General features: G+C 45.2%; 1 protein-coding gene and 1 pseudogene across 2 annotated transcripts in view; one reads left to right on the top strand and one right to left on the bottom strand.

The window, feature by feature from the left end:
* Nucleotides 1-21,103, top strand: part of LOC126473168 (ABC transporter G family member 23-like) — a 490,841-nt gene that overhangs the window by 148,284 nt on the left and 321,454 nt on the right. The window lies entirely within an intron of this gene.
* Nucleotides 3,228-3,346, bottom strand: LOC126475780 (5S ribosomal RNA; annotated as a pseudogene).

The following is a 21,103-nucleotide window of genomic DNA, read 5'->3' as shown; positions in this document are numbered from 1 at the left end:
GAACGTGTCATCGTATGGCGTGGCTTCACGGCTCCGTTCATCATTGTCCCATCCTTTTTTGAACAGGTTGGCGCTCAAGGACCAAAGACGTGCAGTGTGACCGGCCAGCGTTACCGCGATATGCTTCGCCAGCATGTCATATCCGCCCTACAGGAGAGAAACGCATTAAACTAAACAGTTTTCATGCAAGATGGGACCCCACCGCACATTGCTCGTGAAGTTCACCTGATTCTCCGAAACACATTTTCAAACGATCGAATTATCAGCCGATCGATTCCAAATGCTTGGCCGGCACGATTACCTGATCTCACTCCCTGTGATTTCTGGTTGTGTGGCTACCTGAAGGACATGGTTTACCAGGGGAAAATTCACACATGTGCTGATCCGAAGCGCAGTATATCAAGAGAAGTACACAGCATACCTACGAATACGCTTCGTTCTGCTGTACAGAATGCAATCCTGCGCTCTCAGACGCTTTTGGACACTGACAGGCGCCATATTGAGCCCCTTTTGTAGCAGTAATGGTACCAATATGTAATGGTATGACGTACCGCAGCAGCACATTAAAAGCGTTTCAATTGAACTGGTTCTGCTATATTTCTCTTCCCCATGTCCTTGACAGTAATGCTACCACGTTCGGTACTCGTACGGTAATTAGTTTCCGTGTTATAACGTGTTAAATAGGGAACGTTTAATTATAAGCACCCGGTATGTAGACACAGGCAGCAGATCTGCAATTTTCCATTTTTATTGTACAGAGCGAATGAACTGTCGTAAAGCTTTTGAATTATTACTGTTACCATAATTTCCTTCCTCTTTTATGATTTTATAGAAATGACAGACACATCTGTAATCTTTTAAAGCAAATGGACATTGTACTTCACTGCTACTGAACTTCGTAAAAGTGTTTCCAGCTGTGTTTTGTTTCATTTTGCAATACAATAGGTGTCCGCCGACAAGAACGAGAAACTACCGCCGGCCGGAGTGGCCAGGCGGTTCTAGGTGCTTCAGTCCGGAACCGCGAGACCGCTACGGCCGCAGGTTCGAATCCTACCTCGGGCATGGATGTGTGTGATGTCCTTAGGTTAGTTAGGTTTAAGTAGTTCTAAGTTCTAGGGGACTGATGACCTCAGGTGTTAAGTCCCATTGTGGTCAGAGCCATTTCAGAAACTACCGTATAGACCAAGTGCAGCTAAGTCTTGCACACTGCACGTACAGCTTACCGTAAGCCACGACACACGGCAGCAGCGGCATTATTGTCTCAGCAGTGCTGTACCAATTGTTATGCCCTGTACTTGTTGCTTGTTTCTGTCGGTGCTGTTTTAAAAATATGGCTAATCGCTTTTTCCAATTTTTATAATAACGCAATATCTCAAACCAATGCAAATTTCCAAATAAAAATTACTCTTTTAAAAAAAAATATTTTATTAAAAACGAAACGTTGTAGCATTGCAGCTGCGACGAATTAAAAAAAAAATTTTTTAAAAATCTGTTATAACTGACACCAAACAGATACCTAAAAATACCGGTTATTCAGAACTGAAATACCGGTATCGGCTTTAACCGATCGGTTTTTCCGATCCCTAGGTCAGACGCGTACGGTCACGTCCTTGGCGACGATTATGCCTGTTCTCACGTTCCCATGGGGTCCAACATTGGGCCGCACATATGTGGATATTGCACAGTTCGACTAGCTGGCCACATGTAGAGCCACAACGACGCTTCTTTCAAACGCTCTCAGATGCTTATAGCGCTGTCTCACACGAGTACGCGGCGTCACATTGTCCTTCACAGTGATCACTGAACATCGGACGGTGCTCACGCTCCTTATATACCAAAACAGGGCTTGTAACTACACTAAACACGAACAACACCACTGTACTCTGGCGGCCATTCTACCTGCCACAGAGAACTGCAATTCTATATCATTTACACATCTGCCGCTGATGAGCACATGTACGAAGTGTATATTGACACACGACCATGTCTTCCGAGTGCGTCAATTTTTTTGTCAAGCACCATAATTTGTTTACAGTAAGCGGTTAAAGAAATACGATTGTGAAAAAATGGTAATATCTCGTGAAGATATTTGGTGGATGATTTTTTTCAGTTTTTCGTGAACATTATCTCAGCAGCAATGTCTCGAATCGCGTTGTACGTCTTTTCGTAATTGCTCAATTTCAGAAAGTACTGTATACTGTTCGTCAGCAGTACTTTGTTGTCGCCGTCGTGCTATCGTGCGCGATGAATTTCGTGAAGGTTTACCAATATAGGTCGTTGTCCCGAAAAACACCGATCTGTGCTCAACACGATTGAAAAGCATCGGCGTGTGGCTTAAAGCAAGGTGAAGGAATCCCTAGGTATGTCGAAGACTGCTCTACATTAAGTTTTACATGAACATCCATTTGTTAAAAATGATCTGTTTCCGATGGATTCCCCATAATTCTATCGAGCATCATTAACAGAGACTTAGCAGCTTAGGAAATGGTAAAAATATTCGACCGAGGAAAACAAATTGTAGGAAAATGAAATGCCTACAGCCTTCCTTATGATTTTATTTATTTTGTAGCTACCAGTTTCGGCGCTTCTGTGCGCCATCTTCAGGCCGTAATTGATGCTGAAGGGGTTGACACGATCCTTACATATACCGCATCAGTGGCCAACATAACTGGTTACGCAAACTATCTGTACATTTTGGTGTCAGCACTCCAACCATCAACTAATTCGCAGTTGATGGTTGGAGTGGTGACATCAACCTCTTCAGCATCGACTACGGCTTGAAGATGGCGCTCTGAAGCGCCGAAACTGGTAGCTACAAAATAAATAAAATCATATGGACGGCTGTAGGCATTTCATTTTCTTACAATAGTAAACGGCCGTTGTCCCCAAGATATCTAGTCAAAAGGATGGACATACAAAAACTTGAGGGAAACGAAGTCCGTTTACAAAATCTGAACAGGAGACGTATCTTGTATATATACTATCTGATCAAAAGTATCCGAACAGCTAATAAGAAAAAACACCGCCCGAACAGGCCTTGAAGGCCCAACGTTACTGACCGGCCGGCATGTCATCCTCAGCCCTTAGGCGCCACCGGATGCGAATACGGAGGGGCATGTGGTCAGCACACCGCTCTCCCGGCCGTTGTCAGTTTTCGTGACCGGTGCCGCTTCTTCTCAAGCAAGTAGCTCCTCAATTGGCCTCATAAGGGCTGAGTGCACCCCGCTTGCCAACAGCACTCGGTAGACCCGGATGGTGATCCATCCAAGTGCTAGCCAAGCCTGACAGCGCTTAACTTCGGTGATCTGACGGGAACAGATGTTACCACTGCGGTAAGACCACTGACTTCAAATACCTGAAAGTGGCCATTAATATAGGATGTGTACACCCTTTGCCGTATCACAGTTCGAACTCTGCCGGAGACACTTTCGATGGGATGCCTGAATGTCTGTGGGGGGAATGGCAGTCCATTCTTCTTCAAGAGATAAAACCAGCGAAGGTAGTGGTGTTGGATGGTGCTGCTTGGAGCGATGTCGACGTTCTAACTCATCCCAAACATGTTCTATTGGTTCAGGTCGGGACTCTAGACATTTCACTGCGTTTCAGGAATGTTTCTGTGTACAGACCACTGCCTCTCACACGTGCTACTTTACGACAGTCTGCATTGTCACACAGATACAACAATCGTCTCCGAAACATTCCTCTACTGTAACAGTACATAATACTGTAAAATGTGTTCATACCCTTCTGCCTTTTGATGTTTTCTTAAGCCCAATATAGGCACAAAACAATAATTAAGAAAAACACCACCTTTACAGTAACACCATCTCCTCCATCCCTCGGTGATGGCAGGTGACAATCTCCAGGCATTTACCAAACCCAAAGTCTTCCATTGCATTGCCACGGGGCATAGCATGATTCATCACTGTAGATAACTTGTTTCGAGTCACCAACTGTCCAGTTGCGTCGCTCTGCCTGGTCTTGGTTTAGCTTTGGTTGTTCCTTCGCGTTTGCACTTCACAATAACTTTAGCCGAATTGGGCCGCTTTCGAAGAGTTGATATGTCCCTTATGGCTCTGTTACTCAGATGACATCCAATGCGTAATCCAAGTTTGAAGACACTGAGTTCTCCTGTCCAACCCATTCTGCTGTCACTGCATCTCTACTGACAACGCAGCGCTCCCAGCCTCCTTTTGTACTGACGGGTCCTCCTCTCTTCACATCCGGTGGCCAGTTCCACATTTGATGTAGTCTACTCGTCGGACTCGGAACCTGAGCAGTAATCATCTGTTTGGATGTTCGAAAATGAGCCAAAACCAACGAAAGTGGTTCGTTCGCGAAGCACTTCCAAGAAAATTACCCACTGTTTCTTTAGGTCCACTGGACATATCGCACCATTTCTTTAGAGGATGGAAGAATAGTTAATGCCGAGACGTATACAATGAACTGTTTGTTTGATGTTGCCCAAGAAATCACGGAAAACAAGAGAACACGTGGCGTCACTCTTCAACAAGAGAATGCCGTCTGTCAAACAGAACGTTAAGCAGTCATTACACAGAGGAAAATGTCGAATTGGCTAAAGATTTCTTTTTGTTCCTTTATGTCAAACTAATGATGTGTGGGTAGGTATGTTCGGCACCTCATGTAGCTGTTGAGTCCTTCCAAAGCAATGGTTTTTAGTTTCCAACAACAGAGTGGCGCCGGCCGGTGTGGCCTTGCGGTTCTAGGCGCTTCAGTCTGGAACCGCGTGACCGCTACGGTCGCAGGTTCGAACCCTGCCTAGGGCATGGATGTGTGTGATGGCCTTAGGTTAATTAGGTTTAAGTAGTTCTAAGTTCTAGGGGACTGATGACCACAGATGTTAAGCCCCATAGTGCTCAGAGCCAACAGAGTGGCAAAAGCTTTCCTAGAACTCGTTTCCAATGCTTTCTGAATACTTTTGAAAAGCGATTATTTGGAGAACTAGTAAAACGATTTACACCAAGAACTTTTCTTTCGTTGTTTGTACAAAGACTCAAAGGCGGCCTTCGTACACGATGCTGTCACTCTAATGTGCCCACCGCCTATGTTCGACGTCAACGTGCAATAAACAATCGTAGACGGCAGATGGCGCCACTAGCTGTGGAGGGTGTGTAAAGCGCGTCCAGGGGACTCGGAAACTCTCCTATTTATGAAGTCCAAAAGTCATGATCACCGGCTTTCGGGCCAAAGGTGGAAGCACTTCCGAAAGGGCTACGTTTGTAAACTGTTGACGTGCCACTGTGGTGAATGAATGAATGTCGTGTGACTAGGGCCTCCCGTCGGGTAGACCGTTCGCTGGGTGCAAGTCTTTCAATTTGACGCCACTTCAGCTACTTGCGCGTCGATGGGGATGAAGTGATGATGATTAGTACAACACAACACCCAGTCCCTAAGCGGAGAAAATCTCCGACCCAGCCGGGAATCGAACCCGGGCCTTTAGGATTGACATACTGTCGCGCTGACCACATTTCTTTTTTTTAAATCTCATTTAGTTCACTTTCGTTCGTTGCATCTGCTCGCGGCGGACGTCGTAAGACATCCGTCTAATTTCGTTGATGATCGATTAACTCAGTTTTTTTTATTACAGTGGGCACGTAGCCCTCTTACCGAACACACTGAGCTACTGTGCCGGCCATTGATCTCATTTTGTTCTATACTGTTCGTTGAATTTGTTCGTGACGGACGTCCGTGACACCCGTTCAGGTTGTTCGTTGATCCGTTCACTCAGTTTTTTATTACAGAGGGTAGCTAAACCCTCTGAGCAAGCACGCTGAGCTACCGTGCCGGCTACCACTCAGCTACCGGGAGCCGACGCCGCTGTGGTTAAAGTATATCATGCATAGCAAAATGGTGCTGTGCAAAACCAGCGTGAGGCAACTGCGGTGCACCACCGGCCATAGAGGACAGGGGATGAACAACGGCTGCGGAGATGCGTACGGGCGAATAGACGTGCAACTGTTGATCAACTGACAGCCCAGGTGAACCAAGGGGCTACCAACACTGTCTCGTGACCAACACTGTCTCCTCAAAGACTGTTCAGCGAACGTTGCTGCATATGGGCCTCCGCAGCAGGCGCTTGGTTCCTACACCCGTGCTGGCTCCTGTTCATCGGCGAAGAATGCTGGAATTTTCACACCAGTCAGCGACTGGACAATGAGTGGCGACAGGTGGCCTTTAGATGGGAATCACTTTTTATACTCCGTCGAACAGGTGGCCATGGTATGTGTGGTCGTCGAAAGAATCCAAGTCGAAGGAGGGAGGAGGGAATGTTTTCTTGGCGTTCCCCGGGTGACCTTGTCATTTTGGAAGGCACAGAGGATCAGCAAAAGTATGCCTCTATATTTGATTTCCACCCCTATATGCAGCCGTTGTTCCTCGGGACTATGGCATCTACCAGCACGACAATACAATGCGTCATACAGCTAGCGGCGTACGTGTGGCCACCAAACTTTTCAGATTTAAATCCAATCGAGAGTCTATGGGACCACCCCGTTCTGGCTGTTCGCGCCATGGATCCTCAACCGGGAAACCTAGCGCAACTGGTCACACCATTGAAGTTGACATGGTTCCACATCTCTGTCGGTAGCTGACTCTGTTCCTGCACGTTTCGCAGCAATCCGCGTTGCCAGAAGTGGCTATTCAGGCTTTTGACAGGTGGTATATTAATGTGACTGGACAGTGTGGGGAGCTAAGCAGTCAGTTACAGAGTTTTGCTTCTAAGCAGCTGATAGTGGAACAAGCACGTTTTTAAATGTTACTGTTCAGGTTGTTCATCAACGCAAAGTACTTCTGCTGTACGTGTGTTGCACTGGAACGAAGTAATGAATCAAGAGACAAACTGTTTAAGGCCAGCTGCTGTGACATCGTTCCAACGGGAATGTAGTCGGAGGTTGCTGGAAACGGCTGCCAGGCTGAGCGGGGATGAAAAGAGAGAATAATCCTGTGTAAAATGGCGGACGTCGGGCGACTTCCTGGTACCGGTAAGGGCTAAAGGCGGCCCGCAGCGCCGAGAGCATCGGTGGTCAACATACCGTTTTCACTTGCCGCGCAGAAGGTTAGTAACGGCAAGGATACAAAATTGTTGAATTACATCTACACTGAAGTGCCAGAGAAACTGATACAGGCCTGCATATTCAAATACAGATATATGTAAACTGAATACGGCCCTGCGGTCTGCTCAAATGGTTCAAATGGCTCTGAGCACTATGGGACTTAACATCTGAGGTCATCAGTCCCCTAGAACTACTTAAACCTAACTAGCCTGAGGATATCACACACATTCACGCCCGAGGCAGGATTCGAACCTGCGACCGCAGTGGTCGCACGGTTCCAGATTGAAGCACCTAGAACTGAAAAGCGATCGGCTCCTGCGGTCGGCAACGCCTATATAAGACAAATATCTGGCGCAGTTGTTAGATCGGTTACTGCTGTCACAATGGCAGTTTATCATAATTTAAATGAGTTTATGGTGTTATAGTTGGCGCAGGATCGATGGGAGTCAGCACCTTCGAGACAGCGATGAAGTGGGGTTTTTCCATACGACCATTACACGAGTGTACCGTGAACATCAGGAATCCGGTAAAACATCAAATCTCTGACATCGCTGTGGCCGGAAAAAGATCCTGCAAGAACGGGACCAACTAAAACTGAAGAGAATGGTTCAATGTGACGGAAGTGCAACACTTCCGCAAATTTCTGCAGATTTCAATGCTGGGCCATCATCTAGTATCAGAGTGCGAACCATTCAATGAAACATCATCGACTTGGACTTTCGGAGCCGAAGGCCCATTCGTGTACTCTTGATGACTGCACGACACAAAGCTTTACGTCTCCCTGGGCCCGTTGACACCGACATTGGACTGTTGATGAGTGGAAACAAGTTGCCTGTTCGGACGAGTCTCGTTTCAAATTGCATGAAGCGGATGGACGTGTACGGGTATGGAGACAACCTCATGAATCCATGGACCCTGCATTTCAGCAGGGGACTGTTCAACCTGATGGAGTCTCTGTAATGCTGCGGGGCGTGTGTAGTTGGAATGATGCGATTCTGACAGGTGACACGTACGTAAGCTTCCTGTCTGATCACCTGCATCCATTCATGTGCATTGTGCATTCCGACGTACTTGGGCAAATCCAGCAGGACAATACGACACCCCAAACTTCCCGAATTGCTACAGAGTGGTTCCTGGAACACTCTTCTGAGTTTAAACACTTCCGCTGACCCCCAAACTCTCCAGACATGAGCATTATTGAGTATAACTGGGATGGCTTGGAACGTGCTGCTCAGAAGAGATCTCCACCACCTCGTACTCTTACGGATTTATGGACAGTCCTGCAGGATTTAAGGCGTCAGACATGAGTCGAGTCCATGGCACATCGTGTTGCGGCACTTCTGCGTGCTCGCGGGGGCCCTACACGATATTAGGCAGGTGTACCAGTTTCTTTGGCTCTTCAGTATATGTGTGCATCTTCATCTATACTCCGTAAGCCATCTTGCGATGTGTCGTGGAGGGTGCTTTATGTAGCACCGGAGCTTCACCCGCTTTCTAATCTAGTCGCGAAGAGTTTGCGCGAAGAACGATTACCGGTATCTCTCCGTGCGGGCCAAATCTCTCTAATTTTATCTTGAAGGGCTTTTCGTGAGAGATGCGCCGGAGGAAACAACACGTCGGTTGACTCTTCTAAGAACGTGATACAGGACGCCTCCATTGTAGCGTCTGCCATTGTTGTTGGTTGATCATCTCTGTGTCCCTTTCGTGCTTAATAACATGCCAGCATGTGAATATTATTTGTTCTGTTGCTATAAGGAATAAGCGATATAGTCAATACATCTAGGCAAAGAGCGTGTATCTTTCATCAAGTCATCTGGGGAGATTTATCACTGTTTTCAAACCAGCACTTAATATAAAAACATTTGTCGTGCGAGCCCGTCTAGAGAGGAGACGGACAAGAGCCACACTTGTTAATTGGTCCTTGCGATCGGTCGATGTGCTGAGACCTCGTTATCGATAGACTGCAGTCGTGTGCAATATTGGTAGGATGTTGCGTATACTTTACCTTTCTCGGTTGACATTGTGCGTGCCTATCAAGAGATATTTTAACGTAAATTATTAAAACAGAATTTTTTACTTGTACTTTATGAAAGGACTTCAGCACTTTATTATAAATAGGGAATGATTACAGCAATGAAACTTAGCCTTATCTTGACTTTGTTTACTTTATTATCTATTATTATTTATTTATTGTTATTTAAAATGCGGTGGCGACGTTTGCGTTTTAATAATTCCTGCTGATGGTGTGCACCTACCACATGCAGAGAATTGTGTTTCTGTTGTACGATAGTATACAGAGACGATCAATTGTACTTGGGCATCTTAAAGCAGATCTCGGGCCGCTGCATTCCGAAGCTAATGGAAATCGCTCGCATTAGTACTGCTTACTGCTTGGTAGCGGCATTACACACCCGGTAATGCCAAGGACAACTTCTTCCATCATAATATATAAGTGGAAGTGATATCCCACTTCTCAGTCGAATCTGCCCGTTTGACAACGTTTCATAAGCTTGTGTAACATAATTAAACTGAGCTAGTTTTACATGAGTATTAATTATTCTTAAAAATTTTGTTGTATCTCTTACTCCTGCTAGGACTCAGCGTTACGGCCACAATCCGTCATTTTTAGAACATGTAATGGCTAAAATTTATTATCTCATTGATGCTCTTGTGGGAAATTCGACTCCTTGAACTTTGGCGGGTGATATAACTTTTTACCGCCGGTGTTTTGCCGGCAAAGGAACAAGAGGTGGTGGAGTCATGCTCATGATGTCCAAAACGCGCGCTGGGTTACGTCACAAAGCTCTCTGCGCAGTGTCCCATGAAGAGAGAGCGTGATGTTGATGACAGCCACACATTGAGATCTGCGTACCCTTGGTACTGTCTGAATGAGATGGGCGATGTGCCAGCACCGAGTTTATTGCTCCTTCCTCTTTCTACAGACGATGGTGAGGTAGTAAGTGGAGGGCTGCGTTACGTAAATTCCGCTATCGATTGACAATACCGAATAAAGAACCAGAATTCGTTGCATCAATACAGCCATTGCCAGTAATGTGTGTCAGGGTCCGCTAAAACGCGAAGGACTCCATCAGAACCAGTCTGCTTTAACTGCCGGCAACAACGCGTTCAACGACTTCCTGCGGCCTTGTTTAGGTGTGTTGTTCTGCTCACAGCTTTCATTAGTTTACGCCTCGTTCCGGAGAGGTGGTTCGCTTATCCTCCTCAGACCTTAAGTAGTCCATATGCCACATCCAACTTATTTTTATCTATCTAATGGAATAAACTTCTGTGTCTGACTGTAATATGTACAATATTTTTCACCAAGTGCTTTCTGCGGCGCACTTGCTTTTGTTTTTGCGTGTCGCTAGTAGGTGGCAGTATCTGCACGAAGAAGACTGTTTATCACAGCCTCAGCACGTGATCGATAAATTATTATATATATAAATTATATATATAAATTACAAATTATTATTGTAATTAGAATATGCTGCAACAAGCTAATGCAACCTACGCCATCGAATAAGAGATTGTTTATTTCATCACAATACGGTGATATATGTTTTCCATGCAGCACTGAGTTCTCATTCGGTCACGACCTATCAAAACAGAGTTTCGTGCATTCCTCATAAAGCAAAACTAGCTTGTGAATTTAGAAAAAGAAAACATAATTGCACGAAGACTATACTGAAACACCGTCACTAAAGTCGAAGTAGTGTCCAGCGCTGACACAAAATAACTACAAAGTCTCACTTCAAATGCGAACTTTTTACGTTAGAATATATAGAAACTGCTACTGATATCAACTGAAACCACAAGTTTACTGTTACAAGTAACGATTTATTTTATTTCCACAACGCGTTTCAGAGGTCGGATTTATGTGCGATGGATATACGTGAATTAATACGACCTGTATGTGTTGTGTGTCGACTTTGGGGAAACTTGTGACTGTCTCCGTGAATGTATGTGTTGTAAACATGACAGAGAAAGGAGCCAATAACCTATGGAGAAAGGACCGCAACTACTTAACACTTACATATCGTATTCTTCTGTTCTTCTGTAGTGGTCAATCCAAGGATTGGTTTGCAACAGCTACAATGGCAGCTTGTCTCCATTCTGTGCGTCTTTCAGCTTTTCTCTTCATTTCTTTATATGTATTACATCCCACATATCGTATTAAGTAACGTAAATTCGTCTCACATAAAACCATCCTCTGAAAAGCGTTGTGCGGGTAAAATAAATTGTAAATGCTAAGTGTAAACTTGTAATTTCAATTGTTGCAACGCGTTAAAGTTCAATTTACGCTTAGGAGTCCCGAAAGACCATCTACTCTACCGGCAGTTGTTTGCCAAGTCATAAATCGTGACTGGTGAAACGTAGTATTTTGAGATACTGTGCAGTACGATTATTCAGACCTCTCGGTATTAATTTTGACTCCAAGAGTCATCACAGGGTAATAAAAAAATCTGTGACAGAATGGGAAACTGTATAGAATGTTATGAAATCTTCACGGGTTATCAGCCGAGTGGCGTCGTCTTCTAGTCGCAACGTTTCAATGGATGGCGTATCCGTCATCTTCAGGCGAAGAAGATGGATACGCAGTCCATTGAAACGTTGCGACTAGAAGTCGACGCCACTCGGCTGATAACCCGTGAAGATTTCGTAGCTAAAATACGACGAGAAAGCCTGCAATCACATGTATAGAATGTTAGTTATACCACTGAACAGCCAGAACATTGCGATCACCCACATAATAGCCGGTGTGTCCACCTTTGGCACGGATAACAGCAGCGACATAAATGGAACCAATGAGGCCTTAGTAGGTCGTTGGAGGGATTCGGCATCACATATGCACACACTAGTCACCTAATTCCCGTAAATTCCGGGGAGGAGGGCGATGACCTCTGACGCTACGTTCAGTCACATCCCAGAGATGTTCGATCGGGCTCAAATCTGGTGAGTTGGGGGCCCAGCGCATCAACTGTAACTCGCCACTATGTTCCTTGAACCACTCCATCACACTCCTGGCCTTATGACATGGCGCATTATCTTGTTGAAAAACGCCACAGCCGTCGGGAAACATGATCTTGATGAAAGGATACAGCTACTCTACGATACTCCTTGGGCGTCATGATGCCTCGCACGAGCTCCACTGGACCTTTGGATGCCCACGTGAATGTTCCCAGTGCATAATGGAGCCGCTGCCAGCTTGTCTCGCTCCCGCAGACAGGCGTCGAGGAGCTGTTCCCCTAGAAGAGGACGGAATCGCGCCATCTCATCGCCATGATCAAGAAGGTATCTGGATTCATCAGTCGACGCAACGCTCTGACACTGCGACAACGTCCAGTGCCGATGTTCTCATGCCCATGTCAATCGTAGTTGTCGGTGTCTTGGTGTTAACTTTGGCACATGCATGGGTCGTCGGCTGCGGAGGCCCATCGTTAGAAGTGTTCTGTGCACCTTGTGTTCAGACACACTTATACTCTGCACAGCACTAAAGTCTGATATTAGTTCCACCAAAGTTCGCCGCGTGCCCTGTTTTACCAGTCTGCACAGCCTACTACGTACGGCACCTGCAATGAGTGCTGTTCGCCCAACCCCGCGACGTCTGGACGCGGTTTCAAAAAATGGTCCAAATGGCTCTGAGCACTATGGGAATTAACATCTGTGGTCATCAGTCCCCTAGAACTTAGAACTACTTACACCTAACTAACCTAAGAATATCACACACATCCATGACCGAGGCAGGATTCGATCCTGTGACCATAGCGTTCGCGCGGTTCCGGACTGAGCGGCTAGAACCGCGAGACCACCGCGGCCGGCGGACGCGGTTTCATCTCGGTTTCGCCACATGTCAAAGTCACTCAGCACGGCACTCCTCGAACGCCCAACGAGTCATGTAGTTTCGGAAATGCTCATGTCTAGCCTCCGGACCAGCAGAATCCGCTGTCGGTCAAACTCAGATAGATCGCGCACCTTCCCGATTCAACACACGGACACCACGTTCACCGATACTCCAAGTACCGTGCGTGTGCCTGACTAGCAGTCATTCCCCGTCAGGTGACGCTGCTATCGCTAGGATGGGTTTATATCGATAGTAAGTCGATGGTCATAATGTTCTGGCTGATCAGTGTATACGGTAGAGGGCAGTCACTCTTCGATGATATATGTACTGGTTTCTAGTAATATTGGAGTAATGACATTTATGAAGTTTGCTGAATACACAGAACCTCATCCTGTGCCTGTTCACAGAACATATCAGAAACATAAAAGCGGAGATGAAAACAACCAATGATAAGAAACAGGCGTCACGCTGCTAGAAGAACCGCAGATGACAACTGGAACTTCACCCTGGCTGCCTAAACGAGCGGTTTATTGCCCACTTCATACACTATTTTCCTCGCTGGGTTCACTGATATCGAAAGTTTGTGGATGAGTCCCCTTCTCTGGGAACTACATGGGGAGCCTGTATGTTTTGTTGGACTGAATGTAATCAATATTTTGAGGACCCCACGCTGAAAACAACCTTCCAGTCCTGTCACCGGTTTTTTATGTTTTCTATTCACCAGACAACTAAAGGTTACTTAAGAATGATCAAATGTATACAATCAGGAACAGATTACGTGAAATAAACGGTATTCGGTACGTAGGCGACTCCACGAAAATTAAGTAAAAGCGGTTGATAATAAACCTTGTTCAACAAAAAAATTGATTATTAATTTTGTTGAGATCAGGCAAAACCACTTTCGTCTGGCATAACTGTTGGTTCTTCGATTACTCATGGAGAAAGGTCCTCAAACTATAACACGTGAAATATTAGTTCACTTTATTACATTACTAAACAAAAGATTTACTGCAGTTTGACACAGTTCCTTGACACAGGGTTGCTAGATAATTTACAACTGTCATTGATTGTGAAAGCATTACCTTTTGCTCAGATTAACAAACTGTTCTCTAGAGTAGAAAAAGGAACATCTGCAAAGTACATTTCTTCAAGAACCTTAACTGTCATTGTCGTACACGATGATGCTGACTGCTGTAGCCGAGATCTCTTACTGGACCAAGCTCCTCCAAGCTCAGCTCTATGTTGATGTCAGTATGAGGCGCTGCCGTACTGCGTGAGAGGCGTCGACTTAAGGAGCGCCTTCCATGTACCTTGCGGATTGCAGCGAGCTGTCACTAATGTCTGTCGCACCGACACGCGTTGCTGATTTTCGTGTGGCACTGCGACCTCTGTACGATACCACAAATTTATATTTTTAACGGAACTGTGAAATAAACTATTGTCGAGTACCTTTCAGAATGTGTACCTTCATATCTTCGCGGCGCAAAGACTGATTCATAAAATTTCGGGCGTGCAGCCGCATAAATTCGACTTCTTCGGCTAATACCGTCCAGCCATCTTCAGAGTGATCCGAGTTGAGTGACGCTCCAGTACTACGTCCTTCTAAACCCGCGGACCGCACCATTGCGCCTGCGGTAACAAGGCGCCAGAGACGTTGACCGGCGATAAAGAGGTATGACATATACATGGAATTAGATCTATGGCTTCGCAGTCGATTCACATGGTGATATCGACGTACCACTGCAGGCTGCAACGTCTTTGTTATTTTATCACAGAAATTGCCGGATTTCATTATTTGACCAAGCTGAAGCCGTTATCTCTGTTAATTAAATTCATCGCCAACCGAATTTCAATTGCTTCTTTAACTAATGTGTCCCATAAAGATGAAGTCGAGGCTAAAATTTTGACGTTCTCGTACACCATAGAGTGCCCAGTGTCAATACAGTCCTCTGCCACCGCAGATTTATTAGGTTCTAAGAGCCGAGTGTATCTGCGGTGCTCTGTGTATATCCCCTGGACAGTATGTGTCGCCGGCCGCTGTGACAGAGCGGTTCTAGGCGCTACAGTCCGGAACCGCGCTGCTGCTAAGGTCGCAGGTTCGAATCCTGCCTCGGGCATGGATGTGTATGATGTCCTTAGGCTAGTTAAGTTTAAGTAGTTCCAAGTCTAGGGGACTGATGACTTCAGATGTTAAGTCCCATAGTGTTTGAACCAGTATGAACGGCCTCATTCACACGGGGTCTTGTAAATCCCAGGCTTCCGAAGCACCAAATCATCTTTAACGAAACTCAGGAGTGCTTCTGTCTTTGGTGGAGAGCGAAAAATCACTTTCACTTTGTGCTTCCTGAGGATCCATCCTATTTTTGGTGATAGGCTTGCGGCGAATTGCAGAAAAGCCATGGATTTAAAACTTTCCATGTCTTCTTCTGCTTTTCTTATACCCACACTTGATTTCACTTGTAGTGCCTTACGTATCTGCTGTGGAGTGTACCCGTTGGCTCCAAGAACTCTTCTCAGGTGTAGAAGCTTGTTCTCCAGACTGCTCTCGTCAGCAATGCTCTGTGTACCAGAGTTCTGAGTACACTCATCGGCTGCGAAGGATGGTGGCAGATATTTTCACGTAAACGTAAATCCGTATGGGTCGGTTTTCGATATTCTGCGTGTCCCAAAGTACCATCATCTTTGCGCCGCAAAAATTGAACGCATCCATCTTTTTTGGTGGGCGGTATTCAACCAAAATACACTACTGGCCATTAAAATTGCTACACCATGAACGTGACGTGATACAGACGCGAAATTTAACCGACAGGAAGAAGATGCTGTGATATGCAAATGATTAGCTTTTCAGAGCATTCACACAAGGGTGGCGCCGGTGGGGACACCTACAACGTGCTGACATGAGGAAAGTTTCCTGCCGATTTCTCATACACAAACAGCAGTTGACCGGCGTTGCCTGGTGAAACGTTGTTGTGAGGCCTCGTGTAAGGAGGATAAATGCGTACCATAAATTTTCCGACTTTGATGAAGGTCGGATTATAGCCTATCGCGATTGCGGTTTATCGTATCGCGAATTTGCTGCTCGCATTGGTCGAGATCCAATGACTGTTAGAAAAATATGGAATCGGTGGGTTCAGGAGGGTAATACGGAACGCAGTGCTGGATCCCAACGGCCTCGTATCACTAGCAGTCGAGATGACAGGCATCTCATTCGCATGGCTGTAACGGATCGTGCAGCCACGTCTCGATCCCTGAGTCAGCAGATGGGGACGTTTGCAAGACAACAACCATCTGCACGAACAGTTGGACGACGTTTACAGCAGCTTGGACTATCAGCTCGGAGACCATAGCTACGGTTACCCTTGACGCTGCATCAAAGACAGGAACACCTGCGATGGTGTACTCAACAACGAACCTGAGTGCACGAATGGCAAAACGTCATTTTTTCGGATGAATCCAGGTTCTGTTTAGATCATGATGGTCGCATCCGTGTTTGGCGACATCGCGGTGAACGCACATTGGAAGCGTGTATTCGTCATCGCCATACTGGCGTATCATCCGGCGTGATGGTATGGGGTGCCATTGGTTACACGTCTCGGTCACCTCTTGTTCGCATTGACGGCACTTTGAACAGTGGACTTTACATTTCAGATGTGTTACGACCCGTGGCTCTACCCTTCATTCGATCGCTGCGAAACCGTACATTTCAGCAGGATAACGCACGACCGCATGTTGCAGGTCCTGTACGGGCCTTTCTGGATACAGAAAAAGTTCGACTGCTGCCCTGGCCAGCACATTCTCCAGATATCTCAGCAATTTAAAACGTCTTGTCAATGGTGGTCGAGCAACTGGCTCGTCACAGCCACTACTCTTGATGAACCGTGGTATCGTGTTGAAGCTGTATGGGCAGCTGTACCTGTACACGCCATCCAAACTCTGTTTGACTCAATGCCTAGGCGTATCAAGGCCGTTATTACGGCCAGAGGTGGTTGTTCTGGGTACTAATTTCTCAGAATCTATGCACCCAAATTGCATGACAATGTAATCACATGTCAGTTCTAGTATAATATATTTGTCCAATGAATACGCGTTTATCGTCTGCATTTCTTTTTGGTGTAGCAATTTTAATGGCCAGTAGTGGATTAGAAGAAGAAGAAGTCGAATTTGTGCGCCGGCCGAAGTGGCCGTGCGGTTGAAGGCGCTGCAGTCTGGAACCGCAAGACCGCTACGGTCGCAGGTTCGAATCCTGCCTCGGGCATGGATGTTTGTGCTGTCCTTAGGTTAGTTAGGTTTAACTAGTTCTAAGTTCTAGGGGACTAATGACCTCAGCAGTTGAGTCCCATAGTTCTCAGAGCCATTTGAACCATTTTTTTCGAATTTGTGCGGCTGAACGCCCGAAATTTTATGGATTACATTTCATAATGCTTGGACTCAGTGGACTATTGAGAGTGCATTAACCATTCCGTGTGGACTCTGAGTGATTCCTTCGATTGATTCCATATGATTCTTTTGCTGTCATCGTCCGACCGTCAGTGCATGAGGTATGCCTGGTCTTGGTCTAAGCGTTTGCACTGCACAGTCATATCACCAACAGTCGACTCGGACCGCTTTCAACAACTGGAAATGCTCCTTAATGATCTGTTACTCAGGTGGCATCCAATGACTAGTCGAAGCTCTGAGTCACTAAGCCCTACTGACTACGCCGGCCGAAGTGGCCGTGCGGTTAAAGGCGCTGCAGCCTGGAACCGCAAGACCGCTACGGTCGCAGGTTCGAATCCTGCCTCGGGCATGGATGTTTGTGATGTCCTTGGGTTAGTTAGGTTTAACTAGTTCTAAGTTCTAGAGGACTAATGACCTCAGCAGTTGAGTCTCATAGTGCTCAGAGCCATTTTTGAACCTACTGACTACCCCATTCTGCTGTTCCTCTCTTTTTACACTGGTGGGTCCGTCTCTGGTGACATGTGATAAATTCTGTATTACATGGGGGTGTCCGCGGGCTTCTGATCAGATAGTGTGTCAAACAGAGCCGGTAAAGTCCATCCTGTAACAGCATCAGCGTCACGGGCTTGTTGCTTCATCTTGCAGCCTCAGGATGCTCGAAGCACTAAGCAGAACGCTGCAGAATACTATTGGAAACCCCGTGATCCCAACGACCAGCACTTCTCTGCAGAGGCGTTGTGCAGCCGTCTCGGGCATGAGGTAAGATAGGCGGAGAAAGCAGCGAGAGTGCCCCGGGCCGTGCCGCCGTCTCATACCGGGCAATATTCGTGTTCTGTTCGCCTTCTGTCGAAAGCGAAACTATCTCTCGCTCCCGCCGGAACCAGATTCGGTTTCGCTGTAAACACAAAGCCTTCCACAGATGTTAAAATCGCTCAGAGAAACAGGTATCTGCGACTGGCGCATTGATTTCCTAACTGGTGCCCAACTCACTAGGGTCATCTCGAGTAACTGCATTTGTATCCACAGTTTGCTTATATCTGCTGTAACATCCACGAGATAAATTTTAGCTACAGTGCGACGAGAGGAAATTATGCCTCTAACAGTTATAAATATTATCCATCCGACATATGAAAAAACAGTGAAATAAATATTAATTATTTATATAATATTTTATGATGCAATTGGACATATCGACGTGTATCATACAAAGACAATTATAATTGTAAATTCCTTTTCTGATCTGCGTTTGTCTTCCTTTGTTTTTACCTTTTGTTTGTTGGCTTTTCTAGGTTGCGGACGCAAGACGCATATCAAATTGAGGTCTGTTAAGAAATTGTAATTATTTGTTAATTATTACTTGAGAATACAGCTCATTATTATAATAAATATGAGTGAACAATTATTAGTAACTTTAATACCTCTCTCAATAAGCATTATCTGTGTTAATTATTTTTTCCGCTGCAAGGAGCGCTGTCATTGTGATAGCGGTTTGTACCGCGTTTTTATCTGTGTTTCTTAGGAAAAAATCAAGTTTTGCTAGATGAAAATTAGTCTAAATAGTGCACAATTTGAAAGTATAGTTTAATAAGCATTTCAAATACTTATCCTGTTAAAAGGAAAGTTGATCTAACAGTTGAAAGTCTCTATCAATTGTCTGCCGCCATCTTAACAATTATCTCAGCGGCAAATTCAAATTACGCAACTCTGCAGATATAAATGCCAAAGGTAATAAAAACGTGTAAAAATAAATGTGCACCGGTGGTCCCGAACTCATTTTAATGAAAATAGTTCGAATCAGATTGGTTCTTTAAAAACAGTGCTCATAGCACGATCCATATAACAAACTTTTTCTTGCTGATGTATGGAACTGAAATTAATTACGCACGAGTTGCGAAGAATAGTGTTTCAGCTAACTACTTCAGTGTTGTGCGCGGCTGATATTTGGTGGTTTTAATGATCATTTTGCTGAAGATAACTGTTTCCATCATAATCAACAGTTGTGTAGAATCTGTTGTATGAACTGTGATTTAGTGACGCTTACACAGCTTACAGACAACACTTTAACACAACGTTAACTTGGATTTCTTTAGCAACTTGACCAAATCTTCAGCCGGGAGAAAAAATTACTTAGTAATTACTCAATGTAATGAAATAAGATTATCATTTTCATTTACAAATTAGTTAAATACCAAACAACTGAATAACACAGCGAACGCCACTATGCACATCAATATTCCGGAGAAAATAATAGTTTTTCCTTCGTATGCATATGAGTTTCACCACTTTGTGGCACCGTACGTGGTTTCTCCACGATTTGTTCTGCAAATAAGGTTAATTCCAGTAATAATCGTTCTACCGTTTTCTTCAATACATATTTTAATATATGTGCTTGTGTATAATATCATATTGCGTCGTACTATTACTCTATGTACAACTGCAGCATTTCATTTGTAACACAAGCAAACGTTTCACCAACAGCTGCTTAAAATTGTCCAACTTTTTATGTATTCCTTAAAATACCCTTTTCGTCATCACTCTTCTGATTGGTGTCATGCGGCCCGCCACGACTTCTTCCCCTTGCTCGTTGTAGCGCCCACACATCACATCTTTGAGAATTTGTTGGATGTAAGCCAATCTCTATATCTATATTATCCGTTGTAAGCCACCTAACGATTTGTAGCGGGGGGGTTACTTCTCATTGATCCCCCCTTCTCTGTTAGCTCTAATTATCTGTAATTGCTCTAATTTTCCTGTTGTGGTCATTTAGCGAGATGTATGGTTCAAATGGCTCTAAGCACTATAGGACTTAACATCTGAGGAGGTCATCAGTCCCCTAGACTTTGAACTACTTAAACCTAACTAACCTAAGGACATCACACACATCCATGCCCGACGCAGGATTCGAACCTGCGACCGTAACAGCAGCGCGGTTCCAGACTGAAGGGCCTAGAACCGCTGTGCCACAGCGGCAGACCGAGATGTATGTGGGAGGAAATAATATGTTGTCCCAAACTGATAAACAGTAATTAAGAATCTGTCGAACAAGCTCCTTGTAAGCTATTTCCTTAGTGGAAGAGTTATATTTCCTTCAGATTCTTCTTATTAATCCCATTCTCCTACTATTTGTCTTATATAGTCGTTCCACTTATGGTCGCTCTGGATACTTGCTCCTAGATATTTTACGGTGGATACTGTTTCCAGCAGCTTGTCATCACCACTGTCCTCAATAATCACAGTATGTTACATCTAGTTACGTCCAGGGTCAACTGCCCTATCTTTCCATATAGTCTTTGCTGCTGCTGCTCACTATAGTACCATGGAAATTATTGCCTAATGTCTTACTAGAGTCCATTTCCCTAATCAATAGCCGGCCGGAGTGGCCGAGCGGTTCTAGGCGCTACAGTCTGGAACCGCGCGACCGCTACGGTCGCAGGTTCGAATCTTGCCTCGGGCACGGATGTGTGTGATGTCCTTGGGTTAGTTGGGTTTAAGTAGTTCTAAGTTCTAGGGGACTGATGACCTCCGAAGTTAAGTCCCATGGTGCTCAGAGTCATTTGAACCATTTGAACCTAATCAATATTTTCGACATATTCATTTCCTTGCCGATTTTGCAGAGGACGTCCTAATTTCCTACCTCAACAATCCACTTAATTTACATCATCCTTCTTGAAAACAAAACCTCAGATCTTCCGATTTTTTTCTTATTTTCCCGTTGTCCACGATTCATTGTTCCAGATGTAAGTTCTCAGAT

Source organism: Schistocerca serialis, chromosome 4, assembly GCF_023864345.2.
Source record: "Schistocerca serialis cubense isolate TAMUIC-IGC-003099 chromosome 4, iqSchSeri2.2, whole genome shotgun sequence".
NCBI classification, from domain to species: domain Eukaryota; kingdom Metazoa; phylum Arthropoda; class Insecta; order Orthoptera; family Acrididae; genus Schistocerca; species Schistocerca serialis.
Note: the sequence above shows the minus strand (reverse complement) of the source record. Positions and strands in the feature narration are given on the sequence as shown.